Source organism: Furipterus horrens, unplaced genomic scaffold (assembly GCF_987537825.1).
Source record: "Furipterus horrens unplaced genomic scaffold, mFurHor1.1.pri manual_scaffold_3, whole genome shotgun sequence".
In the NCBI taxonomy this organism is placed as follows: Eukaryota; Metazoa; Chordata; class Mammalia; order Chiroptera; family Furipteridae; genus Furipterus; species Furipterus horrens.
Window position 1 is genome coordinate 46,742,841 of NW_028327173.1, and position 11,477 is coordinate 46,754,317.

At 43.0% G+C, this 11,477-nt stretch overlaps 1 protein-coding gene across 1 annotated transcript in view; it reads right to left on the minus strand.

Moving 5' to 3' along the window:
- The window catches only part of JAK1 (Janus kinase 1), a 119,224-nt gene extending 107,956 nt beyond the window's left edge, over nucleotides 1–11,268 (minus strand). Inside the window, exon 1 of the mRNA XM_090269566.1 lies at nucleotides 11,059–11,268. The gene's annotated coding sequence lies outside the window, so the exon portion shown is untranslated. The remainder of the gene's footprint in view (nucleotides 1–11,058) is intronic.
- Nucleotides 11,269–11,477: the final 209 nt, after the last annotated feature.

The window sequence follows — 11,477 nt, forward strand, 5'->3', positions numbered from 1 at the left end:
CATTTACTGTGTCAAAGATACTTCACAAGAAAACACTAAACTCTCTTTAGGAAAGCAAATGAACCCAATTGCCCATTTCACCGCCCACCCCACCACAACTGCCTCCCTCCTCAAATCCTTTCAGATCCTCTTTATTACTGAGCTTCTAACAATACCAAATACAATACAGGCTCTCCTAGCGTCTACAGCTGCTTCAGGAGCATTAGGTTGGAAAAGAGGATGGGAACAAACTACATAGGTTCTCATTTTAAATGCTAATGTCAGCAAAAGGAAAAAAAACAGACAAGAGAGTAGTATTTTTTTAAGAATAGAATGGTTTTCCAAATATACCTCAGTAAAGCTGGAAGGGATAAAAACAGCAAAAGGGGGTTTTAGTTTTTGCGTTAATGCCAGAGACCTTCAAATTTGAATTCCAGCTCTGCCATTTATTTACCTTTGTTTGCTTATCTAGAAAATGATTCCATTAAGATGCATTTCTCTGGCTATTAAATTAAGTATCAAATGAAAAGCATGTGTAACAGCTGACATATAGTACAAGCTTACTAATGCTGAGTTTCATCCTCTTTCTCCTGCTCCCTTCCATTTGGGAAGGTATGCTACACACCTCACACACCTGGGAGACGTCACCTACCACACGGACATGTTAACCAAAAGATCACAAGACATGTATAAAGCATTTTTCTCATTTCCCACCAGATCCACATCATGATTCTCATTCTGCCCCAGAGCCTTTTCCCTGTTTCTTACAAGATATTTATCTTTTACCCACCATCTTGTTGTCATCTTAAGTTGGGTAAACCAAGCGGGTAGTACATATTTATTCAAATTTCTGTCACCACCCCCAAAAATTGAAGCTACTTATGTAAATCGTCGTCGTCGTCGGCAGCCGTCCGTCTCGAGAGACGATGGTGTAGCTTCTTAAGAGTCTATCTGCACCTCCGAGAATGGCTGTGCAGTCCGACTCGGGAGTGACACGCTATCTGTCTCCTCCCGTGTTGAATCGACATCTTGCGATGACGCTGGAGTGTCCTCTCCAGTGAAGCTGAAGCTACAGAGCCTGGGCAGGGTGATATGGAGGGTCTGCTGTTGCCCATGCAGCAGACCCCCCCTCTCTTCGCAGCTGAAGGGTCCAAGGGAAAGACGGAGTCAATACAGCTTGGCTTCAAATATAAAAGGCATATACAACAGAACCACTCATTAAAAGGAGAACTTAATACATATGACAAGAGATCTGGTGGGAGACTGAGGCAGGGAGATTATTGTAAGAGAAAACAGATAGCACCCTAAAACAAGCAAATAAATTGGCCCCGAGCTTTCCAGCAAGGAAACATTATGAATTACAGAGCTCTCTTTTATTTTTCTTTTATATAAGAAGCAGCTAATGAAAGGAACAGCAAATTGATGTTTCTCTCTTTCCCTCCCTCCCTCCTTCCTTCTCTTCCTCCCTTTCTCTCTCTAAAATAAAAATAAAAGTTAAAAATGAAACCCCAAAATCCTTAAACCAGTGGTGAGAAAATTGCTATAACTTACAGCCTTGCTACAGTCTGAGCAAATTAACTGCACAAATAAGCTTGCAGATATAATTGTGCTTAACTGAGTAAACTGTTGTCAGTTCTAATACCCTTAAGCACTTTGAAACATTATTAAAAACAACACCTGCATTAACTACAAACTGTTCTTATCTATTTCTACTTTATACTTCCGAACTGGTCTGATACCTAATGTACCTAAAAATAATACACCTAAGGCTTTTTTTAAATGCCTACAGGTCAGCCTGCTCACCATCTGGACTGGAGTTCCCTACCTATTGCTCCCCGCAGATACAAATTAGGGAGTTTACTGTCTTTTTCCTTCTCAATGGGAAGACAAGGAAAAGACAGAGCTAACTCCTTTGTTATCAAAGCACAGTGGATGAGAATTTCATCAAAGGCTCTTTTTCAATCACATGGCAACTACTGTTCCTGAGAAAATATTAATAAATGCAACATAAACATCACGGGGAAGAAACTAAAGATATATTTAAAATATGATAAGTAGGAAGAGCCTACTTTCTTTTTTGGCACCCAAGGATGTGTTTATTGATTTTGGAGAGAAAGGGAGGGAGAGGGGGAAAGAGGGAGAGGGAAAGAGGGAGAGGGAGAGAGAGAAGAAAGATTGACTGGTTGCCTCCCAGGTGCCTGGACAGGGTATGTGCCCTGACTGGGGATCAAACCCCCAACTTTTTGGTGTAAAGACAACGCTCCAACTAGCCGAGTCACCCAGCTAGGACAATAGCCTACTTTTCGTACAATTTTATACTTTGGGTACATCATGCTTTAGGAAAGCACCGTACATATATGAAAACAGAAACTGATAAAGCAACATTTAGGGGAAAATGAATACATATACATACTTAAAGAGTTCCTTGCCCTGGCTGGTGTGACTCAGTGGATCGAGTGCCAACCTGTAAGCCGAAAGGTCACTGGTTCGATTCCCGGTCAGGGCACATGCCCGGTTTGGGTTGCAGACCAGGTCCCCAGTTAGAGGCATGAAAAAGGCAACTGATTGTTTCTCTCACACATCTATGTTTCTCCCTCTCTTTCTCCCTCCCTTCCCTTCTCTCTAAAAAATAAATTTTAAAATCTTTTTAAGACTTCTTTTTTTTTAAGTTCCTTTAAACACTTATAATTCTTTTAAGTAGCAAATGTGCCTCCCTGGCACATTTTCTGATTTATAAGATTTTTTATTTCTCCACAACTTTGAAGGCACCATTTTACAAACAGGTATGTCTCTGTCACCCTGCCAACAGCCTACCACTTGCTAACAATCAGTGACAGCAATTCAGTATCTTTAAATTGACTTTTCAAGGAAGTCTAATACATCCCTACCAAATGATATACTGTAGTTCAGGTGGCATTTAAAGTTAAAATAAAGGCATTTTTGTTTCTCATCTTTCCTTAAAAATAGAGTAGAACCTAATTTATCTATCACCTTTAATGCTGTCTACATAACTAATTCTTCCAAACCTGAGAAACTGCCTTAAGTGCCTAAATTTTTTTATTTATCTATTTCTAATTGAAACCCATCTAGTATAGAATGCATCAACTACTCGTTTTGCATTTAGTGGGTTGCAGTTCTCTACAATCTTAAAAAGCATTTTTTAATATGCTTTATTGATCATGCTGTTACAGTTGTCCAATCTCTTTCCCCTTTGTTCCCCTCCAGTCACCCCCTCCCCTCCAGTTGTCCCTACCCCCGGCCCATTGGTTGTGCATATAGTTCTTCTCAACATCTTCCTGTCTACTCCACTCCCTCCTACTATGCTTCTTAATTCCCGCTTCATCTCCCTCCCTTTCCCCCTTCCCCCTCTCTGCTGACCTCCCCCCATAATGTTCCCCATACCTATAATTCTTTTCCCACTCTTGTTGCCTACTTAGTTTGCCTTTGTTTTGATTCCCTAGCTTCTGTTGTTGGTTGTTGTGATACAGATTTCATTTTAATGTTCATAGTTTTGATCCTCTTTCTCCTAAACAAGTCTCTTTAACATTTGGTTTGAATCTGATGAACTCCTTCAGTTTTACTTTGTCCTGGAAGCACTTTCTCTGCCCTTCTATTCTGAATGACAGCTTCGCTGGATAACAGTAATCGTGGCTGTAGGTTTTTGATTTTCATTACTTTGAATATTTCTTGCCAGTCCCTTCTTGCCTGCAGTTTCTTTAGAGAAATCAGATGATAGTCTGTAATTCTCTTCTTCTCTCTTGCTGCTTTTAAGATGCTCTCTTTATCCTTAATTTTTGACATTTCGATGATAATGTGTCTTGGTGTGATTCTCCCTGGGTCCTGTTTATTTGGAACTCTCTGTGCTTCCTGGACCTGTAAGTCTATTTCCTTTCCCAAGTTCGGGAAGTTCTGCTTCATTATTTTTTCACATAATTTTTCAATTTCTAGTTCTTCTTCTTCACCTTCTGGCAACCCTATGATTTGGATGTTGGCCTGCTTATAGCTGTCCCATAGGTTTCTGAGCCTCTCCTCATTTTCCTTTCCTCTTTCTGCACTGGTTGACTGCTTGTTCCTTCCCTATGTTCCAATTTGTTGATTTGATCCCTGGTTTTCTTTCCCTCACCACTTGTTTCGTATGTGTTTTCATTCATTTCAGCAGAACTAGCCTTCATTCCTTCCCTGTCTTGTTTAAGATCTGCTGTCTGGTCTGTAAGCATTCTTAAAACCAAAGCTCTGAACTGTGCCTCAGAAAGATTTCTTATCTGCTAATCAGTTAGATCAGATATTTGCTGGCTGGTCAGCCATGTCACTGGGATCTCTACCATGATCTCTATCATCCTGACAGTTTTGTGTTTACCTTTGCTTCCTGGGCGGGGCTGTCATACCTTCTACACTATAGAGGGCAGAGCCCAGTGCACTCGTCACTACTGGGCAACCCTTCTCATCATGCTGTGGCGTTTTGTATGGGGGCGGGGGGTCCAAGATGGATTCTTGCGGTTTACTCTCCACTGAGACACTGTGAGCTTCTTCCTCCATCCCCACCCCACCCCAGCCTTCACAGTCCAAGGCAATGGGGGTCTGCCTTCCCTGGCGTTGGAATCGTGAGCTGACAGGTCTGGTGTGCAGTCGGGGGTGCTCCCCAGGTGTTTCTCGCCTCTTTAAATACGGGTGTCTGTGCTTACCACTGTCCTGCCACTATCACCCCTCCTACCCATCTGGATGAGCACCACTTGTTTATAACTTCATATGTTGGACTTCCATGTAGCTTTGTTTTCTGGAACTTCTGGTTATTTCTGGTTTTCGGTAGATGTATTCCCTCTTAGTTGTGGAGGGAGATGGAGCGTGTCAGTCTAGGCCTCCATCTTGGCCGGAAGTTCTTAAAAAGCATTCTTAATGTAAAGTGAGCTTTCTTTTTTAAAGATTTTATTTATTTATTTTTAGAGAGAGGGAAAGGGAGAGGGAAAGAAAGGGAGAGAAACATCAATCAGTTGCCTCCCACATGCCCCCTACAGAAGACCTGGCCAGCAACCCAGGCATGTGACGTTTTTTCTTTAAAAAAACAAAACGACGCAGCATATTTACCAAAACAAACAAAGAAAAGCTAACAAATTTTTAGCTCATACTATGTGCCTAGCACCATTCAAAAATCTCTAGGTATATATATAGTCCTTCAGTCCTCAAAACAATCACAGAGATAGGTACCATCTTCATCTTCATTTGATGAGTAAGAAAACAAGTGTACCTTGCCCACATTCTCACAGCTGGAATCAAACCAAGCAGTTTGGCTCCAGAGCCTCTGAAAATATAGATTATGAAAAACAGAATAAAAATACAATAAATCAATCTCTCATCTATCTAGAGGTATAAGTTGACCTGATTTAGTCTCCCCAGCTGGGCTCAAGTTATTATTGCCCTCTTTGCAAACTATTACTCCTCTCTTTAGTTTCTCAGAGGTGGCCTCCTCTCTCCTAGATCACTCTTAGAAATAACTCTTTCCCTGAAGAGTTAAAACTCCAACACCTTTTGTGGAGCCAAGAGTCCTCACTGGTTTTCATTCTAAAGAAAACCTATTCTTTGAGCCTGTCCTATTGCAATCCTGACAGTGGCTTCTTACTCCACCCACCACTTGCTCCAAACAATTCCGCTCTCTTCAGGGGTCCCAATGCTCTTAATCCCGCCCACACTGTTATGGCTGCAGACAGCAGACTTATTTCCATGTAAACTGCCTTGTCCATCTGCCAGGAACTTAGTAGTACCCAAGAGATGTGTGTACACATAAAGAATGGGTTAATCAGTTAAAAGTGGGGGGGGCTAATTCTTAGTCCTCAGACTTGAATGCCATGAAGGTTTCTAGAAAATGTTCTACAACCATAAAGTAAAATTTCCTCTTGAATGTGTATAATCTATAGCTGAGAAACCTCAAATGAACAGACCCAAGGGTCTTCCATTAGACTGTAAACTCTAGAAGGGCAAGGATTTTTGCCTTTGTTCTGTCTGTTCACTCCGAGACTCGTAGCAGAAGCTCAACACGTATTTACTGAATGAATAAATGAAGTAAATTCAGTTACTACAGATTAAAAATATCCCAAAAGAGACCAGCTCTGTCTTCTGGCTGGAATAGACTCGAAGAAATTTTCATTTTGCTTCTAAAGCAGTTCTTGCCTCAGGACTGGGCAATTTATTCAGAGAGCACCAAGGAAAAATATATGCCCACTGCCAGCTGTTAAGAATCACAGATCATAAAACCTTAGAAGTAAATATATCACGGAAATGAACTTAATATTTTATGCTTTCTTATTGCCTAAAAAAGCTGGTGTACTTTACAGGGAAGAATACGCATAGGAAGTAGTTTCCTGCCCTTGAAACCCAGTTATTTCAACATGGCAGCTGTATAAAACCCCATGTTACCAGAGGGTTTCAAGACAGGAAGCAAGAGTGGCACACCGAGCTGAACACAGGGGAGAGAGCAAGAAGCAGAGAGGAAACAACATGCCGAACGAGAACAGGGTCTGGAGGTTAGCCAGCAGAGTAAAAACAACGAGCCGATTCCTCTAGTGTCTCTTATAACTGAATTTACCTGTACATGCTAATCATTAAAAAAAAGAAAATGAAGGGCATGGACACAAATAGCACGCTCCTAGGTCACCAACTGCTCCCCCTTTTTCTGTCATTAACTTTCTTCTCATTTTATTGACACAAAGAAATTGGTAAGAACTTGACTGTGCTTAACTGGGAAAGGGAGTTGATTGTCCATGATGACTTTTTCCCTCTACTTTTCTATATTTACTGGTTTTTCTACAGTGAATTTTTCTCTCTTGTTATGAGAAAAAGTCTTTATGTTTAAAGAAAATATAGAGCTAAAAAGTTTATGTCCTAATAAGAAAACTACATTAAAAAGCCTTTACCGCCCCCCCAAAACAAATTCAATAATTCCAAACCATCTAATCTTCTCACTCAACATTATTGCCTTAATCTCTTTCTTCCTCAACCACCAATATCTCTAACAACTCATTTATAAAAAATGTCTTAAATCATGTCTTCATAATAGTTGCAATTTGTGTTGTTCTCACAGTGTCCCCACATTATTTACCTGATTTTCCCCAACAGCTCTGTAAGATGGGCACAGTGGATATTTTTAGTTCCATTTTACAGATGAGTAAAATAGGGGCCTGAAGTGAAACAATTTGCCCTGATAGAAGCCAGGGTCTTCTTGTTCCCCACCTGGCATTCTAAAACAGGACTTCTCAACCACAGCACTACCGACATTTTGAGCCAGATATTTCTTTCTTTTAGGGAACTGTGCCATGCATTATAGGATGTTTAGCAGCATCCTCTCCTCTACGCACTATATATAATTAACACTGCCTCCTCTCATCTCGACCCTAGCACCCAAGATAGAACAACAACAACAAAAAAGAAAAGTTTCCAGAAACTACAAATATCTCCTTGGACACAAAAATCAGACCCTGTTGAGAAACACTGGTCTAAGAGAACCTGAGATGTTCCTTCTGGCATCTCTATGACAAGGCTCTATACACGACTGAGTCACAATAAATCAAATAGCATCAGCTACTGCTTGCTCAGCAAGATTGGTTAATTAACCAATTTCCCATCCACTTAAAACAAGTTTTTTAAGTGTGGAAAGGAACAAGAAAACCTCCTTAGCCCTGGCTGGTGTGGCTCAGTAGATTGAGCACTGGCCTGCTAACCAAAGGGTTGCTGTTTCGGTTCCCAGTCAGGGCACCTGCCTAGGTTGTGGGCCAAGTCCCCAGTTGCGGTCATTCAAGAAGGAACCACATATTGATGTTTAAAAAAAAAAGAAAATCTCCTTATACAAATATTCACATCTTAGACAATGAATCTAAAAGCATATGATCTCATTGTAACATAAGGACTTACATAATAAAGAAATGTAAAATGAATGCATGTTTAAGGGAAAAAATGCTTATCAGTTAGAAAACAGATCTTGGTCTTTGCTAATAAATCTTATTAACACAATTATACTTTTCTGTTTCTTGTGAAAAGTGAGTATAAACGTACACATATTCTCAATACTTGCTTCAGCTGGGTTTCTATCCCAATGTGTGTTACTTAAAGCTTTTCAGAAGAAATTGAGTAATAACTTTGGAACATTACCAGAATTTATGGTATGAACCACTAGTGTGTGTCTTATTTTCTTTTATTGTTGTTCAATTACAATTGTCCCAATCCCCTCCCCCTCTCCATTGCTCTCCCCTGGCCCCACCCATCCCCCAGTCAATCACCACCCTGCTGTCCATGTCCATGAGTCCTTTATACTTGTTCCTTGATTAGACCCTCCCCCTTCTTTTCCCCTCCCCCCTTCCCTCTGGTCAATGTTAGTTCCTTATTTCCAGTCTCTGGTTCTATTTTGCTGCCTTGTTTGTTTTGTTCATTAGGTACCACTTACAAGTGAGATCACATGGTATTTGTCTTTCACCACCTGGCTTATTTCTCTTAGCATAATACCCTCCAGTTCCATCCAGGCTGTTGCAAAAGTTAGGAGTTCCTTCTTTCTTTCTGCTGCATAGTATTCCATTGTGTAAATGTACCACAGTTTTTTAATCTACTCATTCACTGATGGGCACTTAAGTCTGTTTCTAGCACTTGGCTATTGTAAATAATGCTGCTATGAACATTGGTGTGCATAGGCTCTTTTGAACTGGTGTTTCAGGATTCTTAGGGTATAATCCCAGCAGTGGAATCACTGCATCAAAAGGCAGTTCCACTTTTAGTTTTTCGAGGTAACTCCATACTATTTTCCACAGTGGCTGCACCAGTCCGCATTCCCACCAACAGTGCACTAGGGTTCCCTTTTCTCCACATCCTCACCAGCACTTGTTCGTTGATTTGTTAATGACCGGTGTGAGGTGGTATCTCATTGTGAACCACTAGGGTTTGTAAACCCAGAATCTAAACTGGCCAACCTCACAGTCTTATTTAGACATGCAGGTTAAGTTTCTTCATGCCATTTAAGCTAAGCCTCTATTTCTGCAAAGGCAATTCCACCCTCACAATTCATTATTTTCACCAGCTTTTGAGCACATGCCTGAACTGAAAAGATTTTGTAACCTAATTCCCCTTGGCACCTTAATTCTGTAAAAGTTAGATTCTAAATGATCAGAGAGATAATTACAAGTATAGCCTTAGCCAAGCTGATATTAATACTACCCAAATTAGGACTATAAATTGAAATTAGTTATATTTTGGGAAATGATTGATTTTATTCATATATGTATAATGTATTCACCCTCTATCATCACTTTCCAATAGTAATAAGTAATTAGTAGATTGTGACTGGGGAAATGAAATTGGCTTTATTTAATGTAGACTGTCACACTGCAATCCTAGTATTAAAAAGTACATTTTGCAATTATTTATTGAAACTAAGAGATAATGAAATTGCTTAGTTAATATGATATATAAAATTAAGAAGAGGTTATGAATAGTCTTATACACAAATACTCAGGTATGATTATTTACATCTTTAAATGTTATCTAGATCTATACATGAGACATTTTCTCCATATTACAAAGCATATTGCACCCAAAGTGTCTAGTCTCCATTAACCTTTACCACAAAGTACAAAAGAACACATTGATCCTTCAGTGAAAACAAGTGAGGTCTTGGAAAGCATCAGAGTCACCAGAGACAAAAGCGAAAAACAACACAAAATGAGGTTTTGGAAACAAAGAATAAAGGTTTAATCAATACAAAATGCTCGTTTTTAAATGTTTTCCCCACTGTGTATATGCCCATAACTCGAATCCTTTTATTAAAAAATAGCCAACAATCAGACACCACGATCACATCTAATTGTTTCTGCACTCTACTCACCACTTAACTCACCAAGGTTGTTAATGCTTTCCTCCCCCAAAAGAAGTAATGACAATTTTATACAGCTATAAATGCCTGCCAATAAGAGAAAAACCCTATGACTCTATAAGAAAATGTTAATAGCATGTATGCAACCAGGGGCAGAAGACAACTCACAGACATGCATATAAGAGAAGTGGCAAAGAGGACAGGGTCCTCTTCCCCAGGGACACCCCAGAATGCACGGAGAATATATATACAATTAAAAAAATGTGCACAAACACCTGGCAATAATCACACCTTTTGTCTAGTCTTCCCAGAGAGGTTCCTTGGTAAACACACACCCAAGGAACCCACATCCCTGGAACCTTGGAGAGTGACTTGTGAGGGGTGTTGACTACTCTGGCGACCTTTCTGATGCTGGACGATCGCACGGATGGGGTCTGCGCGACAGAAGGTCGGAGACCAGCCCCAGTTTCAGTTAATCAGTCCTTTTACAGTAGGGTTCGTAATTCCCCAGGTGGCAGGCTCACTCGCTCGCGCTCTCTCCCTTTCTCTGTTCCTCTTCCCTGGCCTCTAGTTACGGGTGCGTCTTTCGCTCTTCTCGCTGGCTGCCTAGGGCCTGGGTCCCAACAGAACCTAAAAGGGGAGGGGGCGTTTCCTGAGTCCACAGACACCCCCCACTCGCGGCAAACACGGCCCCAGACCCCCAAAACTTTCCCTCGCTGACAAGGCAAAGAAGAAAACCGCTAAGACCCTCAGCCTCCGTCCTGAGGCCAGAAAACACCCCCCGCCCCCTCCCCCCGGCAATTGTGCCTGAGAGCTGGTTGTCACATTTTCGGTGCAACTACGAGGGACGTCAGACCTCAAGCCCGCGCCTGTATCTCAGGGTGGTATAAACAGGATGTCAGTGCGTTCTAGGCTTGTTTATGAAAACTTGGTGTGCCCTCTGGGGGAGGGGGCAGCGAGCCTTAACCTTTCCCCTCCCGGCCTTGGGCCCCCGCCCCGCGACCTCTCCTGCGCCGGCACACTCCGCTCAGCTGGAAATCCCCCGCGCGCACCCGCACGCCCCCACCCGGCCCGGGCCCTCCCGTCCACCGCCGCGCTCGCTGGGAGGCCCGGGATACTGGACGCACAAGGACCGACACCAGCGGTCGCGTCTCTCGGCAGCGCCAGGCTCCGCTCCGTGCCCCTCGCCCTGTTGGCGGCCGCTGACGGCTTCTTCTCCCCTCGGTGACACTCACCACTTCCGTGTGCTCCTGGGTCGGGGGGCTCCAGGTCGCTGTAGGGGTCCAGATCGGGCGGCCTGCTAGCTAAGCGGCCAGCCCCGCAGGGCCCCGGCGTGCGCGCGCCAGGGGCGGACGAGGGGGCGCAGGGTGGGCTGCTGGGGCGCAGGGCCGCGCTCTCTGCGGCTGCTGGGTGCTTCGCGGCCGCCGAGGCCTGCGCTCGGCAACGCACCCGCCTCCCACTCCGCGACCGGCCCCTCCCTCTCGTGACGTCTGGAGCGGCAGCCCCGGAAAGGCGGGGGCGGGGACCGCGGTTGAGCCAGCGACACCACCGAAGCGCCGGACTCAGAGCATCCAGCCTTCCCGCCCCGCCCTCATCCGGCTTCGCTCAGGCTCTGGCCCCTGGCTCGCTGCTTTTTACCCTGAGTCCTCTAGAA